The sequence below is a fragment of the Canis lupus genome, chromosome 2, assembly GCF_003254725.2.
Source record: "Canis lupus dingo isolate Sandy chromosome 2, ASM325472v2, whole genome shotgun sequence".
NCBI classification, from domain to species: Eukaryota; Metazoa; Chordata; class Mammalia; order Carnivora; family Canidae; genus Canis; species Canis lupus.
In genome coordinates, this window is record NC_064244.1 from 58,360,553 (window position 1) to 58,385,659 (window position 25,107).

The 25,107-nt window shown below is 49.1% G+C and overlaps 1 protein-coding gene, 1 long non-coding RNA gene and 1 other non-coding gene across 4 annotated transcripts in view; all 3 read right to left on the minus strand.

Moving 5' to 3' along the window:
• GNAO1 (G protein subunit alpha o1) overlaps window positions 1–25,107 on the minus strand; it is a 175,316-nt gene that overhangs the window by 33,930 nt on the left and 116,279 nt on the right. The gene's annotated exons all lie outside the window — the stretch shown is intronic.
• LOC112660715 (U6 spliceosomal RNA) lies at window positions 8,017–8,125 on the minus strand. The gene has a single exon (XR_003137155.1). It is a non-coding gene; the product is annotated as a U6 spliceosomal RNA (small nuclear RNA).
• On the minus strand, window positions 18,177–24,667 carry LOC112660158 (uncharacterized). Its single transcript, XR_003136734.3, has 3 exons — window positions 23,876–24,667; window positions 20,860–20,937; window positions 18,177–20,433 (listed from the first exon to the last, which is right to left on the minus strand). It is a non-coding gene; the product is annotated as an uncharacterized LOC112660158 (long non-coding RNA).

Below are 25,107 nucleotides of genomic sequence, written 5' to 3' on the forward strand. Positions count from 1 at the left end.
GGGGGCGCTAGTGAGGGCTGACCCAGGACAGCTGGCAGCGGCCCAGCTGAGCCACGGGGATGCACACCACACACTTCCATTCACCAGCCAGGCGCTGCCAGGGGCTGGGCGGTGCCCAGGTGTATTCATCCGCAGAAACTACACTTCTAATTTAATGCGTGCTTCTTCCCAGCCTCTCCCTCCTCTTCAGGGCAGTGTGCACTTTTCAATAAACAGCGGCAAAAAGGCTTGGAGCTGAGGTGCAACAAAGAGCTTTCTGCCTCACAGAGATGAGATGCAAAGGGTGTGGTGGGGAAGTGAGCAGGGCTTTTCGGTCAGGTGACCCAGGTTCACATGCTGGCTCTGCAGCTTTCTGGCCCTGTGACCTTGGACAGGCACGTCACCGCCTCACCTCCCCCAGCCTCTGTTCCCGGGTTAGTTGCCCCCTCCTCCGCCCCCGGGGCTGTCTGCGCAGATGAAACAGGCTAAGGATGCGACTCGGCTTCGCAACATAAAGAGCCCTGCAAATGTTAGTTATTATAGGCAGAGATGAAGTCCCTCAGACACAAACAACAAGCTGACATAAAATCAGGCTGCTTTTGTACGAGACTTTTCAGGCAAGCATGATCATCTTGATAACAATAATCATTGTAATTATAATAATAACCCCTTCCATTTGAGGAGCTGCTTTGGATCTTTCAGAGTTTGGCTCCATCGCTAATCTCCCAGGCTGAGTGAAATGTGAACACATGCATGCACAGGCGCTTGCACATGCACAAACACACACATGTGTGTGCACACGGGCACCTAGTCCTCTAGCTACAGGGAAAAGCCTGCACCTGACCCCGCCCCGCCCCGCCCCGCCCTGTGAGCTGTAGTTGTCCTGGCTCCCGCCAGGGGGCAAAAACACACAGGCCAACGGAGCGGGAGCAAGAAGGTCAGCCTGAGCTCAAAAGACCAAGCTGGGCAGGGCCTGGAGGGCCTGGAAGGCGTCGCTGCCTTCCTTGGACCACCAGGCTGCCCCACTGTTCCTCAAGGGGAAGAGGCACGGAGACTCCAGCCGCTGGAGGCCTGGCCTCCACACTGCAATGCCAGCTGGTGGAGCATGGTGGGCAGGGGGCATGCTGGGCAGTCAGAAGCTGTCAGCCCAGCCCACCCAGGCCTGTGCCCCCAAGGCAGCACGACAGTTGCGTTCTCTCTCTCACACCTAGGGGAGGGCTCTCCCTTCCTCTCTGTGGCCAGGCCCCAGGCCTCCCGGAGAGTGGGGACAGGGGTGGGGACAGGCCCCTCCCTCACCCCTCTGGCAGGGGCCTGCCTTCCTGGCCCTGGGCTGACCAATGGCTCCTTCATTGTGACTCTCAGTGAAGTGGTGCCACACCAGGGATTAGTTTAGACATTTGTAAGGTGTTTTTGTTAGTGGTGACAATTGGAGCACTACGGGCATTTAGTGGCTGGGGGCCAGGTATCCTTGGGGCTCTTTCTTCACTTGGGCTTAAGGGTCTTAGCAGGGCCTGTGCCTACAACATGCGGTCAGTTCACAGGGTCTCTGGGAAAGCTGGGGAAAGTCATAGGTCTACCACTTGTCCTAAGGAAAGGAAGGGAAACTTCTTGGTTCCCTAGAAAGATCCTGAAGCAGAATCAAGGACTTGGTGGTCTCCAGTCTTTTTTTTTTTTTTTTTTTAAAGATTTTATTTATTTATTCATTCAGAGAGAGCAAGAGAGAGGCAGAGACACAGGCAGAGGGAGAAGCAGGCTCCACACAGGACACCCGATATGGGACTCGATCCCGGGTCTCCAGGATCACACCCCAGGCCGCAGGCAGCGCTAAACCGCTGTGCCACCAGGGCTGCCCTCCAGTCTTGCCTCCTATCAAATTTGCCCATCCATCCATCCATCCATCCATCCATCCATCCATCCATCCACACATCCCTGTACTCTGTACTACCTATCGAAGGTGCCTACCCATCAAACATCATCCATCCACCCACTCAGCCATCCACCCACCCATTACATCATCTACCTATCAGCTACCCTTGTTCAACCATCCACTCACTTCCACACCCACCTACCTGTCCCTTTGCCTCCCTTCTATCCTACACCAGCACCTGTCTGTCCCTTAATTACTCACTGGCATGCCTATTCCTTTCACTCCTTCTTGATCTATCTAGCTACCCACCCTTTCATCCACCTATTTACTCATTTATCCACTGTACACCCACTAATGAGTACAGTCTCGGCCTTAAGTTTGGCATAAAAAGAACATACTACCTGAACCTCCCCAGTCCATTAGCTGGTGCCCTAAACACAGCAGGGGAGAACTGCCCCCTTGGCTCTCCCTCCTTCTGCCCAGGGCCCCCTCTCTTGTCAGGGGCCTGCAATCTTCAGGGATTTGTTCTAAGCCCTTCTGGGAACCTTCTCTGTTGGGGACCCAGGCTGCCTCCTGTGGAAGTGGAGAAACTTGGGTTTTCTGAAGGATCACACTCTTTCCAGCCTCAAAACCCTTGGATTTTCCAAATATTTAGAAGCAGTTCTCTCTATTGGCTTACTATCTATCTTTAAGAACCTGGGCTTATGGGGGCTACTGTGGCCTGAGTCTTCTGAGACTCCTTCACTGGTTCCAACACTCCACACCTAGAAGTTACCACTCAGAAACCATCTGTCACAGCCCCTGCGATTGGTGTGGTATCCTACCCCTGGCCCTGGCCCTGGCCCAAGTAAAGCAGGAGCAGCCAGGGCTAGTCCAGTGACACCTTCTTCACTATAGGCTGGCCGGATGTCTTCCCATGCTGAGCCCATGGCTGGGCACTGGGGACACATCACCCAGCAGGACCTGGACCCTGCTTGCCCAAGCTTGCAGTCAGTGGGGGCATGAGACACATCCATGGAACTGCCTCCTGGGAGGCAGACACTGAGGGAAGAAATTGGTGTGGATGAACGAATATGAGAGAGGTATGTCTGGGGGATGGGCAGTCAGGGGTCAATCATGCTCAGGAAGCAGGGGACAGGCTAGAGATAGGTCTTCCCTGAGGAGGGAATTAAAGGGGCAAGGGCAGAGACCCTAATCAAAGGCTCCTTGAGGGCATCAGATGCCCTTCTGGCCATTGGCAGGGCCTGAGGATGATGGTAGGCTTGGAGGTCCATGTGACCCTTAGACATTAAACTAGGAACAGTCACCTCACCTGCATGGGTGGCCCAAGGGGCTCCCACCCAGACTACATCTTGGTGGAGCTTCTCTTCCAAGTAGCTGAGTGTGAACGTGTGCAGCTCCACAGAGACAGGGCTGGAGGCAGCCAAGGTCCCGTGGCAGGACTGCTAATCTGAGTCCCACAGAGCAAATGCTGATGCTCCCTGGAGGTGGGGCCTGGGACACTCTCTCTCTCCCTCTGCCTCCCCGGTAGCGGTAGCATTTGTGCCCTGGGCTTTCAGTGCTCACCCCCTCCCTGTCCCAGCTCTGCCATTCTCAGCAAAAGCTGCTTTATCCTGTCTGTCTCCCCAGGCCACCCCTGGAGGGAATTGGGTGCCAGGCTGGGTAGGGAGATTGGCAGGGTAAAGGGCAGTAGTTAGTCTACTGCTTCTGGGCAGGGGAGTGCTGAGGTCAGTGCAGAATGGGGTGAGGGCCTGTAGGGAGGTTTGCCAGGGCACAGCTGGCTGTGCTATGCAGGGTTGGGGGGGGGGATGTGGGATAGACATGTACTGGGCCCTCAGGGTTGGGGGTGCAACGGTATGTTTCCATCACCAAGGTTTCTGATTGCCTCAGATCCCCAGGTATGAAGTGGAGATGCAGTCTTGTCACCCACTTTGGAACAGCCTGACATGGCACCACTCTCTCTTGGTGCTTTGCTTTCTCCCCTTGGCGGGTCCAGACCTGCTAGCCTGCACCTCCCAAGTGTCTCTCAACAGGAGCATGGGGGACAGCCCAGCCACCAAGCAGGCACTGTTCAGTCAAAAATAAATCTAAAGGTGAATGGGACAGAAATTTCCAAATCTGTGATACCCTCATCCTCTGCCGCCTTTCTCCTGAGCACAATGTTCTAAGATAGGAGAAAAGAACTAAAATTGGTGAGGCTAAATTTCTAAGAAACGAACAAGGGCAGAAGAAAATTACCCACACAGAGCTCAGTCAAAGGGAAAGAAAAGTGATAATGGCCAACCTCATCTTTTCAGAACACAAAGTGACGATGGTGAATAGCTTAATGAGAGCCGCCTCGGCTGGGAGATATTAGCAACATAATTATGGAAGAGGGAAGATGGAGGTGGGACTACCATATGCATGGCAGGGGTTGCAGGAAGGCAGGCCAAGCTGCAAGAGGACAGGTTTGGCTGATTGGTGCCTCTACTTAGGCTTATTCATTGATACCCTTTCCTGTCTCATTGTCCCCTCACTGGAGGCATCCGTTCACCATCAATGTGATCAGATACTGCCTCTGTTCAAAAAGGAGCATGTCACTCAGCTTCCAGGTCTCAGGGACATTAGGTGTCAGAGAAGATTTGGCCCTGCCTCCAACTGGCTCTGGGACCCTGGGCAGCCTCATCTCTTCTTTGGGGTCTGAAGGTCCCCAAAGGCACAAAGAAGAGATTGACTACACCAGTGGTTCTCAAGGTGTGGTCTGCACCCCTGGGGGTCTCAGAGGCCCTTGCAGGGGGTCCAGAAGATCAAAACTGTGTTCATGACAATACTAAGACATTATTTGCCTTTCTAACAGTGTCAGCTGCTTGCACAGATAGTGCAAAAGCCGTAAGAGATAAAACCGCAAGCTCCTGAGCAGGAAGCAAGACCACCAAACTATACCAGTTGCCACTACATGTTTGACACCATGAATTCACATGGTGGATCACAGAAGATGCCACTTTTACTTAAGAATGTCCTTGAAGTAGGAAAAAATTAAGAATTAAAAAAATCTCTACCCTGAGTATCTTTTTCATATTCTGTGTAATGAAATGGGAAGGATGCATAACACAATTATGCAAACCGGAGGACGGGTGGCTTTCTGGAGGAAAGGCACTTGTAAGACTGAGCTGCCAGCCAAAATAGTCCCTTTATCCATGGGACAGCACTTTTATTTAAAAGAATGCCTGACAAACAATGGTAGTTTGGATTTGGTCTCTGGAAGATATTTTCTGAAAACAAACCGAGTGAGCCCATCATTTCAAGGAAAAAAACTAACAACTCTGTCACCAAAATGAAAAAAAAAATTCCAGCTTTCAAGTGAAAGAATGTTGGAAAACTTGTCTTTACCATCATGAGCTTGACAGCTTCCTAATACATAAAAGACTTTTTTGATGAGATCGGTGTCAGTGTTAAGAAATGTGAGTTTTTAATAATACTGTATGCTGAAACATGTCAACATTTGGAAGATCTATGTAACTCTGAACTAATATTTTCCAAATGACCAAAATGGTGTTAAAATCATGAATGGGGAGGATCCCTGGGTGGCTCAGCGGTTTGGCGCCTGCCTTTGGCCCAGGGCGCGATCCTGGAGTCCCGGGATCGAGTCCCGCGTCAGGCTCCCAGCATGGAGCCTGCTTCTCCCTCCTCCTATGTCTCTGCCTCTCTCTCTCTCTCTCTCTCTCTCTCTCTGTATCATAAATAAATAAGTGAATAAATCTTAAAAAAATAAAATAAAATAAAATAAAATCATGAATGGGTAAGAGACCCATTCAGAGTGTAGAGCAGATCAATGGATGTTTTAAAAAGATTTTATTTTTTTAAGAGCAGTTTTAGGTTTATAACAAAATTGAGAGGAAGGTAGCCATTTCCCATACAACCCTGCCAGCATCCATGCACAGCCTCCCCCACTATCCACATCCCTCACCAGAATGGCCCACTTGTTGCCAAGGATGACCCTCCCTAACCTCAGGGTTCACTCTTACTATTGTACATTCTATGGGTTTGGACATATTAATAATGCCATGTATCCATAAAATTACGGTATTATACAGAGTATTTCCACTGCCCTAAAAATCACCTGTTCTGCCTTTCTACTCCTTCCCTTCGTCCCTGCCTCTGGAAACCACTCTGATCTTGTGCTGTCCCCATTGTTTTGCCTTTTCCAGAATATCACACAGTTGGAATTATATAGTATGCAGCCTTTTCAGATTGGCTCCTTTCACTTCATAATATGCATTTAAAGTTCCTCCATGTCTTTTCACGACTTGATAGTTTATTTCTTTTTAGTGTGGAATAGCATTCCATGGTGCATATATACCAGTTTACTAATCCATTCACCTACTGAAAGATATCTTCGTTGCTTCCAAGTTTTGACAATTATGAATAAAGTTGCTGGGGGATATCTGGGGGGCTCAGTCAGTTAAGCATCTGCCTTCAGCTCAGGTCATAATTCCAGGGTCCTGGGATCGAGCCCCATGTCGGGCTCCCTGCTCAGTGGTGAGTCTGCTTTTCCTTCACCCTCTACCCCTCTCCCTACTCATGCACGCCCTCCCTCTCAAATAAACATATAAAATCTTTTAAAAAATGAATAAAGTTGCTGTGAACACCCGTGTGCAGGATTTTGTGTGGACAAAAGTTTTCACATCTTTTTCTTTCTTTTAAGATTTTATTTTATTTATTCATGAGAGACAGAGAGAGAGAGAGAGAGAGAGAGAGAGGCAGAGACACAGGCAGAGGAAGAAGCAGGCTCCATGCAGGGAGCCTGACGTGGGACTTGATCTCCGGTCTCCAGGATCACACCCCAAGCGGAAGGCGGTGCCAAACCGCTGGGCCACCCAGGCTGCCCAGTTTTCACATCTTTTGAGTCAATATGGAACAATGTGATTGCTGGATCCTGGGGTAGGAGTCTGTTTCACCTTGTAAGAAACTGCCAAACTGCCTTCCAAAGTGTGGCACCATTCTGCCTTTTCTCCAGCAATAAATGAGAGTCCTGTTGTTCCACGTCCTTGTCAGTATTTGGAGTTGCCAGTGTTCCAGTTTTGGGCCATTCCACTAGGCGTGTAGTGGGAGATTGTTGTTTTAATTTGTGTTTCCCTGATGACATACGATGTGGAACATCTCTTCATATGCTTATTTGCCATCCGTACATCTTCTTTCGTGATGTGTCTGTTAGTCTTTGGCCCATTTTTAAATTGGGTTGTTTTCTTACTGTTGAATTTTAACAGTTCTTTGTATGTTTTGGGTACCAGTCTTCTATTAAACATGCTTTTTTAGCAGATGTTTTGTCCTGGCCCATGGCTTCTCTTCTTCTCTTGATGGTAGCCCTCATAGAGCAGTTTTAAATTTCTACGAAAAGCAGTTTATCTACTTCTTTCATGGATTGTGACCTTGGTGTTCTATCTAAAAGTCATCATCATACTGAAGGTCATCATGATTTCCTCCTATGTTCCTTTGAGGAGTTCTATAGTTTTGATTTTTACATTTAGATCTATCATCTGTGATCCATTTCAAGTTAATTTTTGGGAAAGGTGGAAAGCCTGTATCTAGATTCTTTTTTGTTGTTGTTTTCTTTTTGCATGTGATGTTACAGTTGCTCCAGCACCATTTGTTATAGAGACTGATGGATTTTAATGTAACATCACAGGAAAGGGTCCCTGATACAGTTTCAGATTGCAACCAACCTTTAAGAAGCCACCACTTGTCCAGTTTGGGTGAGTTTCGAAGAATTATCTGAAAAGGCTAGTAAAACACTCCTTCCTTTTCTGACTATGCGTTTATGTGGGGCCAAATTTCATTCCTATTCTTCAACCAAAGCAACACATCATGATAGATTGAATGCAGAAGCACATAGGAGAATCAAGGTATCTTCTATTAAGCCAGCCATTTATTAAAGAGATTTGCAAAAATGTAAAACAATGACATTCTTTTTATGAAACATTTTTAGAAACTAGAATAATTTTTTCATAAAAATGTTATTTATATTAATGTGTAATAGGTTTATTATAGTTATTTTTAAATGAATGAATATTTAAAATTTTTCTTGGTTTTAATTTTTTTCCAACAAATACTTGAGTGCCTATTATGTACCAGGCACTGCTCTAGGACCCCTCATGCCCCAAAGAAAAAAAAATAAAACAAGATAGAAGCAGAAAAATATGGAACATTTCACAAATTTGTGTGTCATCCTTATGCAGGGGCCATACTAATTCCTCTCTACATCATTCCAATTTTTAGTATATGTGCTGCTGAAGTGATCACCCTTGGTTTTAATTTCTAATGCAATAAACCTTGATAGCTGTCACCTACATAAAATTAGGTCCTCAATAATTTTTAAAGAGTTTAAGGGGTCCCCAAACCAAAAAGTTTGAGAATCACTAGACCAGATTATTCTTTCTGAAACATTCTTCTCTAGCATCTTTATAACTTCTGCAAGAATCCTGTTTCACCTGATGACTACCCGTTATTAATTTTCTTAGATATATCTTTGTACTTTATAAACTTCATATCCCTACAGTAAATGGAAAACCTGTGTTAAGTATTTTATGGAAGTTACCCATAAGAATAACTACAATGAAAGCAGACACTAATGTAACATTCTAGCAGGATTCTGCTGCCTGCTGAAGGCTTCTTCTCTTTGTTAACAAGGGGGAGTGTTCAGAGTTGTTAAGGAGATACTAGCACCAGCCTGAGACTTTCCTCTTGAGCTTCTCACGCTGAAAGAGAGGAAGGAATCACTTTCTGACTTAGTGAATTGGTAAATGTGGTGACCCTTCACCATACCATCTCACTGCACAGAACAGTGGCAGGCACCTCCACTTGCCTGCACCCCCACCCCCCGCAAGCAGATGGTCTCTCAAGACCCTCCAGCCAGCACAGGTAAGGGCCAGCTGATGAGGGCTCCACTTGCAGAAGTGTGACTGATTCACACAGCTTATGGGATGAGAGCTGGGGCATGGAGCCTTGGTGTTAGAAAATCGAGAATTGCACAGGTTTTTGTCAAAGGCCAGTGGTGGTGGAAGGCTGCTGGGCTTGGGGTTCAGAAGGAACCTCTGGGGTAAGCCAAACCCCAGGGCAGGCCAAACCAACCAGGTCCAAAGGATCAGCAAAGCCAGGCTACTACTGTGTCCATTGTGAGTCTTGGAGCTGGGGACACAGACCCACATATGGAGACACATGTGTGAACATGCCTGTTCAGAACTCTGGCTGCCAAGGAGGGGCCCTAAGACATAGTAATAGTAACCAGTATTTAGTGAGCACTTTCCATGGACTTTAGTTCATTTAATGTTCAGAAGTAGTATCATTTCACCCTTTTATGATCAGAGACACCAAAGGTCAGATGGGTTATGAGGCAGGTCCAAGGTCACCCAGCTAGTAGGTGGTACAGCTGGGATCTGAAGTCTAGCCATCTGGCTCCAGAGGTCATGCAGCACTGCTTCCTACCTCATGCTCCGAGGGGAAAACAGGCCTGTGTAAGGGAGGTGGGCCCTTGTCCAAGGTCACCCAGCAAGCCTGGGGGCAGCATCAGGCCAGAGCCCTGGTCTTCTGGCTTCTCCTTGAGGGCAGGTTCTGGGAAAGCTGGCACCTGGGACCCTCTCTTGCTGCCACCACTGGCTTTCCTTAGCCCTGCTGCTAAGGTGATGGTGATCCCAGGTGGTGCCCACTCTGGGGACCCAGTGTGTGTGTTGACACTGGCACCGTTTACAGGTGAGGCAGGTAGGATGGTGACAGATATAAAGAAACAAGGATGACAAATACTCTTGTCAACCAAAACACTGGCAAGGCAGAGTGGCACCCATAGCTGTACACCAGATAGGCTAAGCAGAGTTCCAGTGGGCCACCCTGTGAGCAGGAGGAGGTGGAAGGCATGGTGGGACCAGGCTGGATGTCACCTCCCCTGACTCCCAGCGCCTGGCCATGAGAGAGGAGCACAGGGCAGGGGGAGCCTTGGAATTGGGTGAAGCCTCTGGGAGCCTCTCTCTCGTTAGGTTAGTAGTCAGGGGAGGATAGAGAGCTGCACTCCATGGGGTCTGCAGACAGCGTGGGGCCAGGTGGATGGGAGCTGTTCAGCCTGGGTGCTACCACTTTGACAGCTGTCTCCAAGGCATGGCCTCCCGTCCCTGCTAAGGTCCAGCCATCCTTGTCTTTCTGACATTGACCCTCGATGATCAAGGGCATGGGGTAAGGACAAGGCCCTGATTGCATAGACCTGGGCATGAGAGTGTGGTCAGGGGCTTCAATGCCCGAGGCTCAACACTGCTGCATGGGGGCTCAGTGAGGAGAGGCAGTGGAATCCCCTACCTAGGTGGGGAGACGTGTGCACAGGCTCAAGCCAGCCCTCACTCTCTGAAACTGCTGGCCACAAAAGAGGCCACCTGGTACCCCTGGGCTTCGGCTTCTCTCCCCTCCATGGTCACCCTTGCCATCTTCTGTCCCGTCTCCTCTCTCTCCTCTGCCCCAGTCCCAGCCAGGCTAGATGCCAGCCCCCACAGCACCTTTGTCGGCAGTTCCTTTCTCGAGGCTATATGGCCTAGCAAGGAGAGGGTGGGCTTAGTTTCAGCCCTCACATGGCCCCTGGGTTCGAGACTCTTCAACAGGCCACCTACCTTGTAAGTGAGCTATAGTCAAGGAAGTGTGAATGTGGAGTGTGCCACGTGTGGCCCATGACTCCTAGGATGTAAGTGTGCCCCCTGAATGTATGTGATGACACAGTCCTGGGTGGTGGTGGTGGTGCCATAAGATGGAAGGAGCTAGTCCATGAATCACTGTGTGGAGGAGAGCCATCTACCCAGAGCACTTGCCCTAGACCATCAGATGGGCAGGAAATAACCTTATGTTGCATGTAAGCCAGGAAATACCAGCAATATTTGTGGTAGTCACCAGAGGGGCCTTTCCGGGTGCTGCTAGTGTTCCTCCTCTCCTGGTTCCTGGACAGGAAAAAGACTGCTCTCTCAGTAAGTGGAGAAAGGCAGAGGCTGGTTTCCTGGAATATCAAAAAATCTGTGATGCACCTCCATTCCCCTGCAAATAGGAAAGGGTGCCCCACAGCAGTGTCTCCTGTGCCTTAGCCATTGGCATACCTGCCACTGGCATTTTTTTTTTTTTGTTCACTCTTGTATCACAGAACATGGTGCACAGTAGGTGCTCAAAATATGATGTTAAAATTCTGCTGTGTTTGGATACTCCCTGTGTTGCATAGACTTAATGCATTGACTTAATGTTTTTCTTTAGACTTGTATCTATTTAAAACTTATTTTAAGAGAAAGGAAATCTAGTATCACTAACAATATACCCAAAAGGATATTTGATAGGTTAGTTTTTATCTTTTTCTTTTTTAAAGATTTTATTTATTTATTTATTTATTTATTTATTTATTTATTTGAGAGAGACACACACACACAGTGTATGTGTGTGTGTGTGTGTGTGTGTGTGTGTATGGGCACGCAAGCAGTGGGCCAGGCAGAGAGAGGGAGAGAGAGAATCTTAAGCAGGCTCCGCACTGAGCACGCAGACCAACGCAGAGCTCAATTTCACGACCTGAGATCATGACCTGAGCTGAAATCGAGAGGCAGATGCTTAACTGAGCCACCCAAGAGAGTCACAGTTTTTATCTTTTCCTATATGCATTAAAGTAGGTTAAGAACTACTGAGATAAAAATCAACATGTGCATCCATCATGCTAGTTAAAACCTGCCCACTTCCTTCACTTGGGAAACACCTTCCCTTAGCGTGCAGTGTAACACAGGCACATGCCCAGGTGTCCTCAGGACTTGGAGCAGAAGGAGCATACCCAAGAGCAATGAATCCGGCTCCAGCCTCTAGGCAATGGGCTGGGAACATTCCACTTCACCTCCCCATTCTGCATGGCCTTGACCCTCTCCCACCAGCAGGGCCTTGGCTTTAGGTTCCGTGAAGCTTGGAGAACCATCCAGACTTACCGGGAATGTACACTACTTGCTGGGGCACAGCACAGGAGATGGGGTGGGCATGCCATGGGCTCCAGGTTTCCGTGGCCAGAGACTTCCTGTTTCCTTCTCTGTCCATGCCTCTCTCCTTGGTTTGCTAGTTTTGGTTTCAAGTAAGAATGAGTGCACGGTGTCACAGCTCCAAAGGAGACTATGACCTTCTCATTAGAAGGAAAACGGCAACTGTGCCTTCCTTCACTAGGGTGGGGAATCACTGGCAACAGTGATTCTGTCCTGAACAAACCCCCTGCCATCTCCTCACCCTTGGCAGCCAACTTGAGGCCTCAACTTTGTTGAGGGAATTGCCCCAAACTGTTTGGACACCAAATGCAGGAGAACTAGGGATTCTGGCCTGCTAAGGAGCTTTGTTGTCATGGGCACTTCTGGTCTCCTCGCTGCCAATGTCCTCTTGAAAGGGAACATGAAGGTAGTAAGTGCCCAGTACCACAGCCACCACAGATGATGGAAGGAGGAGGGAGGGACACCTGTCCTGCCCACCTGTCCCCAGTAGCCCTCTGGCTAAGTGGGCGCTTACCCTCAGTGAGGTGGGTGTCCCCCCAAGCAGGGGCTGTATGACTCTTCTCTCTGTGTGCTGATGGGGTGGGTGGGTGGGGGAGTAGAACCCCCTCCTATGAGGGAGCTGCTGAATCCTAATCCAGAACTGCCCCCTCCCAAGCCTCTGAGACCTCACTTAGCCACCAAATGAACTTCAGCAAAACCCCCTAAAGGAAAATCACTGTACACTTCATTTCACCTTAGTTAGACTTGACCTGCTGAAAGGGTGGGGATGGGAAGTCTGGTCCTGACTCTACCTCTGTTGGTCCTCCATCATCACCCCGCCCCACCCCTACCCTCTTCCATTCTTCCTTTGGGGACTTCTCTCTCCCTTGTTTCCACCTAGGCTCATGCTCTGGCCTCCCATCCTAAGTCTGTCCCCAGCACTGATTCCCTGACCAGCCACTGTCTTTCCGTGCTTCCTCCTTTGGTCCTGCCCCTCCCTGCCCACCTCCTGCCGGGGCTTTCACTCCCCTCACCATCACCAGCTGCTGCCTGCTGACCTCTCCTCTCTCTGGGTGCCAGGCCATGGATGTTGCCTCCTGGGTGGTGTGCTGTCTTCTGGGTCACATCAGTCTGCTGCTGGCTGTCTTCTGTGTGGCCCCATCCCTCCATCCAACATTTAAGTTGCTCAGTCCTCAAAGCCCTCCTTGCTTTCGTAAGCCACCTTCTCCCTGGGCGGGATATCAGCAGATCCTCCTCTGTGCAGAAGGCTGCTGAGAGACCCCACCTGAGCTCTGGTTGGTTTACTGGCTCCTCCACTGGGCTTGGCACGTTCCCGGTCAACCCCACCCTCTCCCCTGCACCTGGGTTCCTGTGCCACAGTCTCCAACACGGCCTTCCTTTCCGTCTCAGTCCTGTGATTTCCGCCAGAGCAGCACAGAACCACTACAATTTACTTAATTTTTAAAAATGACCTCAAATGGACTCATTTTAAATAATTAGCTTATCCTAAACAATAACACCCATGAAATCAGAGATCTGTGTTTTAACTTTTCTAACATACACTAAAATACATAAAAGTATTCCAACAAAAGCTGTTGGTCTGTATGAACAGCCAGGTCATCTTGTGTGCCCCCAGGAATGCCTGTGTCACTCTTTGGGGACACATGGTCCATCTGCAGTGGTAATTCTGTGCTTCTGGTCATGCCAGCTGGAGACCCTGAGGCCAGCTCCACTCTCTTCCCTTCTTCTGTCCCTATAGCCAGTCTGACTCCCAACAACTGTCATTTGCCCCCAGAAAGGTCTGAGCTGGGATCCTAACCCCTCTTCTTGTAAGGTCACTCTTGCCTTTCCTCTATGGATGACAGCAGGGGTCTAGTCTCCTGGCTTCCAGGCTCTGTCCCTTTCATCTACTGCCAAGAAAACATTTAATCACACCCCAGCCCTCAATGGCTCCCACATTTTGGAACCAAGGCCACCCTGCCCACCACTTACTAGAACTCATTCTGCTATTCCTTGCTCCTCAGCCACCTCACCACCCTGCCTCCCTCCCTTCAGAGGATCTGGGTAAAGACCTTTGCAGACAGGGAGGTGGAGAACACAGGCAATGAACGGCGCAGAGACCTCCATGAGTGATCAGGAGGGTGGGGGCTAGTCCAAGGGAATAAAGTGGGAGGCAGTGGCACAAGGTCATTGGATTTGTGGAAAATGCAAGAGTCTGGTCTCCAAGGGCACATCATTCCAACCCTCGGTGACTTAGTTTCCTCAACTACAATGGTGGTGGTCGCCATGCCGTGTCTTTGACCCAGGGTTAGTGAGGACCCAGGGTCCGAGTACACTTGCTCTCTGAACTGTGCACTGCTAAAGCATGGTGTGCAGGTGCACGGGTGTGCGGATGTACACGGAGATGAGTATTGGTAGTATGAGTAATGATTACAGTAACAGAAGTCTGCTTGGTAAGCCATCTTTGTGAGCTAACACAGGGTGGACAAAAGGAGGGACATGAAGGGGCTTCCAAGGGTAGCTGGCTCATCATACCTGGGGCTGATCTGTCCAGAGAGCAGAACAGATCTTGTGCCTTGGGTGTCTCCCTGGGCCAGCTAGTCACTGTGCCTCCACCTTGGAGGTCCATCCTCCACTTTCCAGGTTGAAAGGGACAAGGTTGCCTATTTGGGGAGTCTGGGAGGGAAGAGGCGGGCTTTCTCCACTGTTTGGGCCTTAGAGGCTCAGAGGGAGGAGTCCCTAGGAGGGAGTGGTCCCCCTTCCCAGGATGCTGGCAGCCACGGCACAAGAACCAGGCTTATTTCTATAGCACAGGGGGAGACTGGGGTGGAGCAATGCCTACAGCTAGCCCAGGCCAGAGCTCTGCCCAGTAAGTGCCCCCAAGATGGCCCAGGCTGGACAAAAGCTCATTCTTCAAGGGCAAGGCCACTGCTTCAATTAGCTCTCCTCCTAGGAGCGGGTCCACTGATCCCCTAAAAGGCACAGCAGGCTCCGGAGGGCTGTGGCTCCCTGCAGCCCCAAGCCTTTGCTCCAGTCCCAGCCACATTGTGCTCAGAGGCCCCATGCTGGTCTTTTCACTCTCTTTGCCTGGCCAGCAGTAGGCGATGCCTTTGAAGTCGGTCCTCTGTTCCAATTGGAAACTTTGCTCAGAACCAAAATTAGAGAGGCTGTACAATCAGCTTGCAATTTAAAATGCCACCCAGGCCTCTCCCTATCCTCCTCCCTTTGCAAAATGTCATCTTAATTAGATGGAGTCAGGCTTCATGTTTTCCGAATTTCAAGGTAATTTCTCTAGGACATATCTCCCCTTGTAGTTATTTTTACCTCCAGCATAAGGTGGGGGCGGGGGGGGGAACCCGGAGCTCATCTGTGGGTCCGCATACACCTCCATCCACTGGGGTCAGCTGTCCTCTGGCTCCCCAGAAATCTGAAAGCTCACTGATCTGAGAGTTCTCATGGGATGTCTGTTGAGGCTTCTTCCTCTGTTTAATTGAGCACAGCACCTTCTGGGCCTCTCTCCTGAGCGAGGGGCTCTGCTAGGGGCTGGGAGGGGACACTACAGAGGCTAGGTGGCTTGGCCAGCGCTGTCCCCTGTCAGTGTTCACCAGGCCACTGCCCCGGTGGCTCACTCAGCCTATCACTGGCTTTCCTGTTGAGATTCTGCTGGCTGCTCTGCCCAGCATGCTTGAAGGAGAGTCCCCAAAGTGCGGGCCACTGGGAACCCCGTGTTAATACCACTGAGTTACACCTGGGAGGTTTCTAATTCTTTCAAGGACTCTGACTAATCGTGAGTAAGAAAGTTTCAGTTTGGTGCCATTATGTCTCTGATACCCCTAAACATGCTAATCATCTCCTTTAACAAAGAGAGGGCAGGCTGCTTAGGTGAGTCTCCTCTGGGCTCTGGAAGCATTCTGCAAATGCTAAACCACAACCACAACCTTCCCTAAAGGAGTATGTGAGTATGTCCCATTATGGGCTGAACTGTGTCTCTCCAAATTCATAAACTGAAGCCCTAACCACCCAGTACCTCAGAATGTGACTGTACTTGGAGGGAGGGTCTTTAAAGGAGTAATTAAGTTAAAGGGAGATCTTCAGATTGGGCCCTAATCTATTATGGCTGGCATCCTTAAAGGAGATTAGGATACACATGGAGGGAAGACTCTGTGAGGACACAGGGAAAAGACTGACATCTACAAGCCAGGGAGAGGCTTCAGAGGAAACCAACTCTGATGATACCTCAGTCTCAGATTCTAGAGAGAGAATAAAGTCCTGTTGTTCAAGCCACCCAGGGGCAGAACACACTCCCAAGGTTGGGCTCTCTTTTGGGCTAGGAGCAGGAGTTCTGTTTCCATCATTCCAAACTCTACCCACAAAGCAGTGCAGGTCTGGGTCCTGCCTCCTCTTGACCCTCATCCTGAGGCACCCCTGCCCTTACTAACCACCTGCCAGCCACCCTGCCCCATTTCTAGGCTTTGTAACACACATACAAGCTCATTTCCACCTCAGGGCCTTTGTACCTCTCCTCCTGCTGCCTCAATCCTACAAGACTGCTCCTCCTTATTCTTCCAGTTTCAGTTGGAATATAACTCCTAGAGAAAGCTCTTCCTGACCACTCCCCTCCCCATCTAAAGCAGGTGCCCCTTATTATTCCCTTGCCAGCATTCTTTTCTTGACTAGGACTTATCAAAATGTATAATTAGGTATGTTTGTTTCCTCAGTAACTCTCTTCCTGGAAAGATTGTGACCTCCACAAGGGCAGGGTCTGCATCTGCTCTGTTGACAAGGTGCTCCCTGTGGAAAGAATGAATTCTAGCCCATAAGTTGAGATGGATACCAGGTGTCATCTCCTAGTTCTCCAGAGGCCCAGCAGCACAAGATAGCAGAGAAGGGACCATCCAGAGCCCGCTCTCAAAGTCTCTGCTCAATTCAAAAGGAAACATGGGTAAGTGAGGTTATGCGGCAGACCAGTCATGAGAAAAGCCAACATGCCACAGGTAGGAATGGAAATACGATGCCAAGTGACCCTGCCTGTCCTGGATGCCTCCACAGCAACTGCAGGCAAGTGTGCTGGTCCTATTCCAGCCAAGGCAGGTGGTGTCCTCCACGGGGGGCCTGAATACGGATGCAACCTCATATGTGTGGAATGCACATGCACGATGGGTAGTCAGAGGGAATTCTGCAACTGTGTTATGCCTGGTCCAGGGTTATCTGCAGGGTGAAAGGGTCTGTTCTATCATCTCAATTTCAAACCCTCTGATATTCCTCTTAAGAAATTGTCTGGCTTGGAATATAGAGATTCTCTACTTTCTGAAAGTTTGTGTTATGCCACTTCTCATTTACAAGAAGACCTACATTAGTACCTGTTTCCAACTAACCAAAAGTCATCCAAAGAGGATTTTCGCTTTTACAGAAACAAATAAAAAAGGCAAAAAGCAAAACCAGCATTCAGCATTTCTTCTGCAGCAAGCCTGTAACACAGGCAGCGCTGCTCAGGGCCCCACCAAGCTCCTTCCCTGGGAGCTCCTATACTCAGCATTTCAGCATCCAGCCGCCACAGCTTTGAAATGTGTCTTTGAGCATCTGTGCTTTATCGTCATTTATTTTATGCACCCGTTAGCAAGACGTGTTTCAAGGTATCAGAAAAGCCTAAAATTATGATTATTTTTTGGGCCCTCAAAATGCCCCCCAATTTTTCCATATAAATTAACAGTAATTACTTGTTTGCTTTATGTCACTGTGGTTTACAAAGGTTTCAAAGGAATGGTCTGCTCTTGGGTCACTAGTGAGGGAGACCTATCCTGCAAATGAAAACTGAAGAAAATGAACTTCAGAAAAGTGGAGGATGTTTGCCAATATTAAAAAGAAAGAGAGAGAGAGAGAGAGAGAGAGAGAGAGAGAGAGAGAGAGAGAGAAGGAACTTGTAAACTGACATTTGAGCCTAACTAATTATGTCCACACAGGTTCCTTCTCTCCTCAGGAACTATGGGGAACCAGTCTTCTCTCCCTACAATTGATGGATATGAGAGCCTCAGCTCTCAAAAAGTTAATGTTATCTAAAAAAAATGTTATATTCAGTGCTTCTAATATACTCCTTATTTTGAACAATAAAAAAATTCACTTTCATTAATAGAAAATTAGTACCTCCCTAGATCCACTGAATAAATGACAAACATGTCAGGAGTACCAGCTCAGAGAGGGACCAGTGATCTGCTCTACTGGGATGGCCACAGGTCTTGGTCATCCCGAGAGAGAAGACTGGAATCTGGGGCAAGGACTTCAGCAGGGAGTGAGCAGAACATGGGTGTCCAGCTGGTTGGCATAGTTCCTAAGAAACAAGTGAGGAGAGACTCATTGAAGTCTGGGGTTGCAGGATCTCTGCCTCCTCCCCACCCCCATAAGGGTGGCACTGAGTGTAGCTCTTACCATCTTCTAGGGCATGTGTTTCCCTGGACCCTGAGCTCCCACACCGAGCTCCTTGCATTTAGGATCTACTGCTGAGCTGGGCATACAGCAGGGACTCAGGAAACATTTGCTGAACAAATGAACTTGGTAGGGGACGAGCCAAAAAAGCATCGTACCAGGGGTTTGGAAGACTCGAGGTGCAAGTAAGTGTTCTCCCCACTGTGGTCTTCCAGGTTACCTTCCCTGCTATGCTAGTAAAGTAAGGGGGCTGTACCGGGTAGACCAGAGGTGGGAAGCTCTCTTCAATTTAAGGGCCAACTCTGATCATGGTATTGGCTCCCCGGGACACTGGTTCCCTGAGAGGAGTCAGATTGAGGTTCAGTGCTGTGAATGATAAGCAGGGACTGTCAGACTCAAGAGCCCACACACCACATCTCTGCTCCTCTTTGGATGTGATCATGTCCAAGGTCACTGATACCATCATATTCTGCAATGTTGCAACAAGCATGCAAGTACTTAAAGAGTTCAACCGTCATGAAGGGCTTTCCCACCCCAGAAGGTGAAGCCTTTATGCAAGGCCTTGCCACCTAAATGCCATCTACAGCTCTACAGCTTCTAGGGTGGGCTTCCCAACCTTTCCCATGTCATAGCAAATGATGGTATCTGTACAGCACCTTGTAGTAAACATAAGAGAGGATTCTTTGGGCATGCCTGTAGCGCATTTTGTGCACCAGGACATAATGGTGGAGAGTCTCTGCCTGGGAAGGGTCTATGTCAGCTTCCACACTGGCTATCTTCTGAGGTCCTATGCTGGGCTCTGGATCACAGTCAGCTGCTGAATGGGCTTCCCTGTGTCCATCTTGAACACAAGACTGTGACTCCTCTTGGGGAAGGAGCTGTGTCTTCCCCTGGTGCACCCCACCCCAGCCATGGGCCAGGGCACAGAGCCAGCCACACAAAGGGTGGGGATGAAGCCGTGAGAAACTGTCCAGAAGTGGCAGAAGTAGTGCTTGAAGGCTGCTTATGACTCCTATGGCCCTTGTCTACTGATTTCACCTGGATGGCCCTCAGAGGTCCTGTTTTAGGCCAGGGAGAGTTCCAAAGATGATGTTGGGAGGTACATAAGCTGAAGCTGGGAAGCTAGATGACATGCGCTGGGTGTGTGCTGGATGGATGCTGGCCATAGCATTTTATTTTCCCAGAAAAATTTTAGGTGGAATTATTTATAGATAGAAAAAAAGTATTTTCCCATGATTCACTCAATTAATTGGAAGCAGCAGCAAATTTTAATAATTTGGGACTGTAAAAAAAAGGGAAATGTCAGGGCAAGACATACATATAAAGTTAAGGACACAGGTTAGGGGAGGAATGAGTACACACAGTGATGGTTATCAGGCAGGGCTAGTGGGCAGGCTGTGCCCAAGGCCCCTTCAGAGCACCAGCCAGTGTGGGACCACCACCTCCTGCCCCCATCACGCAGGGCACTGCTGACCATGGAAAGGAGTCAGACTTTTATTTTGGTTGTGATGGGAAGCCGTGGGAGGGTGGTGGGAAAGCCAGAGGGTGATCACAGAAATTACACCAAGGAGGTTCCTGCAGTCATCAGATGAAAGAAGACAGAGGTGTGGGGGAATGTTGGAGCTGGAAGCACCCTTAGAAATGATGCTATCTATGCTCCCTCATCATACAAGTTGGAAAGTGAGGTACGGGGAGGAAGGGATTGGCTGACTGCTACAGGGTCAATGGTGGCTCAGCTGGTGGCTCCTGGCAAGGAGGTTGGAGCAAGCTCGGGCTAGCCAGGAAGCGGGAAGTGGGGCTAGGCAGTGAGGGAAGGAGCAGGTGGTGCTGGAAACCCACTGGGGAGAGGCCACAGTTTGCACTGCCAAGCAGCTGGGGGCCCAGGGAACCTCAGCCTGCCTGGGCTGGTGCTGGTGTCCCTGAGAACTTAAAAATGCAGGTGGAGACGGGGAGTCAGTGGGCCTAGAAGCAGCAGATTCTCAGCTGCAGACTGGGAAGACGGTTCACATCCACATGAGACAGGACACAGGTGCTGCTGTCGGGATGAGGCTGGCAGGACCTGGGGTGGCAGCACTCGGGGCCCGAGGACTCTTGGCCCACGCCCTCACTTCCAGAAAGCAACACCGTGAGCAGTGATTGCATTTGGGGTCTGGGTCTTCCTAGCCGCTTTGAGTTTGTCTTCAGCTGTAAAATGAGGATGATAACAGCGTGTATCTCATAGCACGTGGTGAGTTTTAAATGAGTTAGTATAGTCAAGTGCTCTTGACTTACATAGTCAATGCATAGTAACTGCATAGTAAGAACTCAACATGATGCATAGTAAGAACTCAACGTAATGGCCACTGTGGTTTATTAATCACATTTGTCTGAGCTGCTCTGACTGAAGCCCTCAATCAAGCGCAATCATTGAGCTGCGTTCCACTTGGAAGAAATGCACGGTAAAACAAGTTTAAGTCAGGAGTCTAGCTAAAAACTCACTGAAACAAAACAAAAAAATCACAACAGCCAAATTAAAAAAAAAAAACACAAAATGCTGCCAATCTCTTTTTTTTCCCACTCTCTCTTTATACACATGCACATACAAAACAATAGTGGAAAAAAATCACCCACCTGTGTGAAAAGTGCTTAAGAGAGTCAACAGACAAATGGCTCTGCCTCCTGTGCCCTCTTCATCCCCTGGAAAAGCAACTGAGAGCAAGACAAAGGAGAATGAAGTCTAAGAGGTCCCCGAGCTGGAGTTATAGCTGGGGGGTGTCTCTAGATCATCCTGATTCCCAAAGCCTGTGCTTTTGGACCTACCACACCTCTTCTCTAAGAGCCTGGATCCTCAAAAGCACATCCAAGTCACCCCAACAGACTTAAGGAAGTGTGTTACATGGTCCAGCAATATTTCTGGGGGCTTGAAATGGAAAGCCCTCAATCAACTCTACTGTTTAGGTGGGCCTAAGCTCCATTTTCTAGATCACCATAGTTCTGATACTGTTAACCACTGCCATCACTTGCTGTCACGGTCAGCATTGGCTGGCCTGTGTTCATATGGCCACAGAGGCTGAGATCAGAGCTCCTGGAAGTCTTGGGATTGACCTTGCACTCGGCTGAGACAGAACCACTGGGGCGGCGAGTGGGCTGGTGAGAACTAGCACCTTAGAGGACCACTAGTGGCAAAGGTCAGGTTTCTGGAACAAATGCTAGCACTCACTGGGAACCCTGACAAGTTAGTGGGCGATGGGTCAGTCCCCAATTTGTAAAATGAGGTTTAAGTAGAACTCCTCTCATTGGTGGTTCAACTGACCGCCCTGAAGCAGTCCAAGAAAACAAGAACGCCTATAGTACTGCCACAAACACGCCATCTGCTCCATCAAGGTCTGCTGGGCCAAAAGCAGGGGTATGATTTTCAGACCTATTTATATAAAAGTTTGTTTTAAAAGATACTCTTTTTAATATAAAAAACAGGGTTGAATATAAGCCTTTTAGAACAGTGCCGGACACATGGTGAGCAGCCAGCAGAAGCCAGGTGGTTACCACCTTAACTTGAAGCAGGCACCCATTTACTGCACCTGCTTCTTTATATCCTTTGCATTGTGAGACCACAGTCTGGCTGTTCTCCTTAATTGTTTTTCTTTTCTGAGCTCTAATTTCCATGAGATTGAATTTACTCTTCTCAAAGTCTTCAGCTAGTAGCCTGCATGCTGACACATAGTGGGTCTTTTAATGGAACCTTTTCAGGATTATAGGTGGCCCCTTTGAGGGGGCTTTGACAAAGCTTGAGGCTCTCTCTTAGCCAAACATACACAAAACCACACCTGGGACTACACATCAGATGTACAGGTGCGTGTGCACACACACATACACACACACATACCCCAACTTTCCTTTTATTTTGGGGGTTACAGTCCCAGAATCCCTGATTAGGAACCTGGCCTATCATAAAACACAGGAATCCAAGTGGTGTCTAAGCCACAAGAGTTGTTCTGATGGTCTGGGGTGGGGCCCCTCCCGGATGCCCGGTAAATGGGGCTGATTTCTCCCAGTGGAGCAAAAGCCTGGCAAAGTTGCCTGTGTGATGATCCCCATCCTGTGGAAGATGCTGGTCCCTCACCATCTATGCTGCATTGAAGAGGCTCCTCTGCCGCCTCCCCATGCAAATTTAATAATGTTCTGAAGTCCTGGTCCCACATAAATATAAATGTGTTTCCAACTCCAAGGCTTCACTTACCAGGAGGAGGCTTTCTGAAATCATTCAGGGGGTATTTGATATACTGATAGCTTATTGGAAAAAGTGATTCAGAGACAAGAATGAAAGAAGAAAAGGAAGAGCTTGGAGGGGCCGGGGAGGAAGGGAAACGGAAGAAAGGGAGGACCTGGCTGCGGCAGAGCCGGAGGCCCAGGACAGGCCGCACAGTGACTGCTTGGCAGTTGCAGCTCTGACAGTCACATGCAGTGCCACACCGGGCTCTTCCTGAAAAGGCTTTTATTTGAGAGAAATAGATGCCGATTGGAGGAAGCAGACCAAGGGCCCCACTTCCCCAAAGTGGGATTCACCTCCATTAACCTTTCAGTAAAGAGCCAGAAAAGCCTTCCTTCTCCAGCAGACAGCCCCAGAAAGGGGCTTCACCTCAGGACTGAAGATGACAATGTTCCCCTGGGCTGTGTGCTCTGAGCCACCCTGGGACTGGTGACCTGCCTGTGGAGTCAGGCAGGCCTGGGGCTTGGTCCTGGTCTCTGTCATTTATCAGCTGTGTGACCATGGGCAAGTCACTCACCCTTTCTGAGCCTAGGTCTCCTTATCTGTAAAATGAGCAGGATCGCAAACTCAACTAGCTCTGCTGGGCAGGTGAGCATTCCCAGACTTCAGTCCTCTCTGCTCTGCTTTCAGAACTCCTGCCTTATCTGTGTACTCCCCCTTCAGTGCACACTGTTATTTTTACTTGACTCACTTCTGAAAAAACTTAAGCCCCGACTCTGGCCTTCTAGTATCTTGGCCATCATGAGCTGAAGGGGCTACCTATCTTTTGGATTCGTATTAAAATAGATATGTCACTATTAAAATGAAGCATGTCAGTTACACTAAAACCAGAAACGACAGGGTCTGGGACAAAGCTCCATTTATGAGGTAGTTGGTCACTGCCCCGCTGTCACCACTGTCACTCAGAAGTGCAGGCTGAACAGGGTGACAGTGGGGTCTATCCGGGCACTTGCTTCAAGAGCCCTTCCCTCCCTCTGGGCTACTAATACCCTTCTTGACAAAGCCCAGACCCCAGTCTGGGTTCCTCCTTCCGGTTTCTCCCCACCTCTCCACTGCCACCTCCTGTCTGCACATCTAGAATATCACCCCACACAAAGATGACATTTTTATTGTCTGGTTGTACATTAAGGAGGGAATCAGCACAGCTGCACACATTTTCCTCATCACAACTCCTTCCCCTCAATTTGGTAAAACTTGGAATTCTAAGGAGGGAAAAAGTACTCTATCCAGCACCACCTGGTTATTTGTCAATTCTGTCTACCTGACTAACCCAGGATTTCCTAATTACAACTCCACCAGGAAGCTGTAACAGTTTCATTTAAAAAAAAAGAGAGAAGAAAAAAAAAGCCCTCAAATTCAAAACTTGGAAAAAATTCTCACCTTGTAAAAACAAACAAACAAGCCGATCAGACATGGTGCACTGTGCCCATGGCTTCGATGCAGCTGGAGGCTGTGTGTGCAAAAGAAAGAGGGTTGGGTTGGACTCAGAAGCCCCAGGTCTAAGTTCAGGATCTGGACTTATCATCAGTGTGATGCTGGGCAAGGCCAGTGAGGAACTCTCTGAGCCTCGCTGCCTCAGGCTGGCTAGTGAGGCTGCTGTATGGACAAAGGGCAAGGTGTGAGTGCCTTGTGAGGTGTAGGTCACATAGACATTAGAGGGGTGACTGTTTTTTTTGGTGTAAGGGGTGACTTTTGGGCCTGGCCTCGATTAAGCTGGGAGGCAGGGGGAATTTATCTGATCCCACCTCAAGTACAAGGAATCACATATCCTACTCCCAAGGCTGTTTTCTCAGATGGCCAAAAGGCTAATCATCACTGGAAGATGATTCTCCAACCAAGGGTTTTAGTACTTTAGCCAGGATTCCTAGAGACCTAAAAGCCTTTAAAACCCAAAAAGCTCCATCTCTAACTGGGGCATTTCAGGCTTGGGGGAGACACTGTTGAGTGGAGCTCCATCACCACTTTTTGGATAATATGCCTCTTGTAGGAAGAGTTCTGGGATGATTTACAGCTTCCAAAGAACTGGGAGATGATCATTTTATTCCTAGAAAGGAACCTGGGAACAGGACCAGACCTGGAGCCTCAGCCAGCTCCTAGCACAGGTTCTATTCAATTTTCCAGGCGCCCCTGAAAAACCAAGGTGCTTTGGCTGGGGACAAAAGGTTTGCTTTCCAATCCCTACCTGCCCAGGGTCCTCGCTGCCTGGGCCCAGCAGGCTGCAGGCAGGTACTGGGGAGAAGTGACTCCCTTGGGAGAGGCATGGTCTTTTGACCTTTGGATCCTAGACCTCCTTATCTGTGGGACCCTTGGGTAGGCGCTGGAAACAGACAGAGCTCAACCACACTGCTGAAGCTACTCTAAAGTGACCAGTGAGCCACTTCTGGATCCCTGTTCATGCGGGCGTCCTTGAAGGCAGCTTTGTTGAGGCCGCTATAACTGGACTCCACAAGGGAAACAAATGTTGCTCCCTTCAGAGCTGAAGGACTTTGTTTAGCTGAGCTCAATTCCGGAGGCTGTCGCCCTAGCAACGAGTCTTTGGGGGATTTACATCTCCTGCATCACAACAGGGAACAGCCATTCAGCAAGTGGTGGGGGGAACCCATGTACCTTCC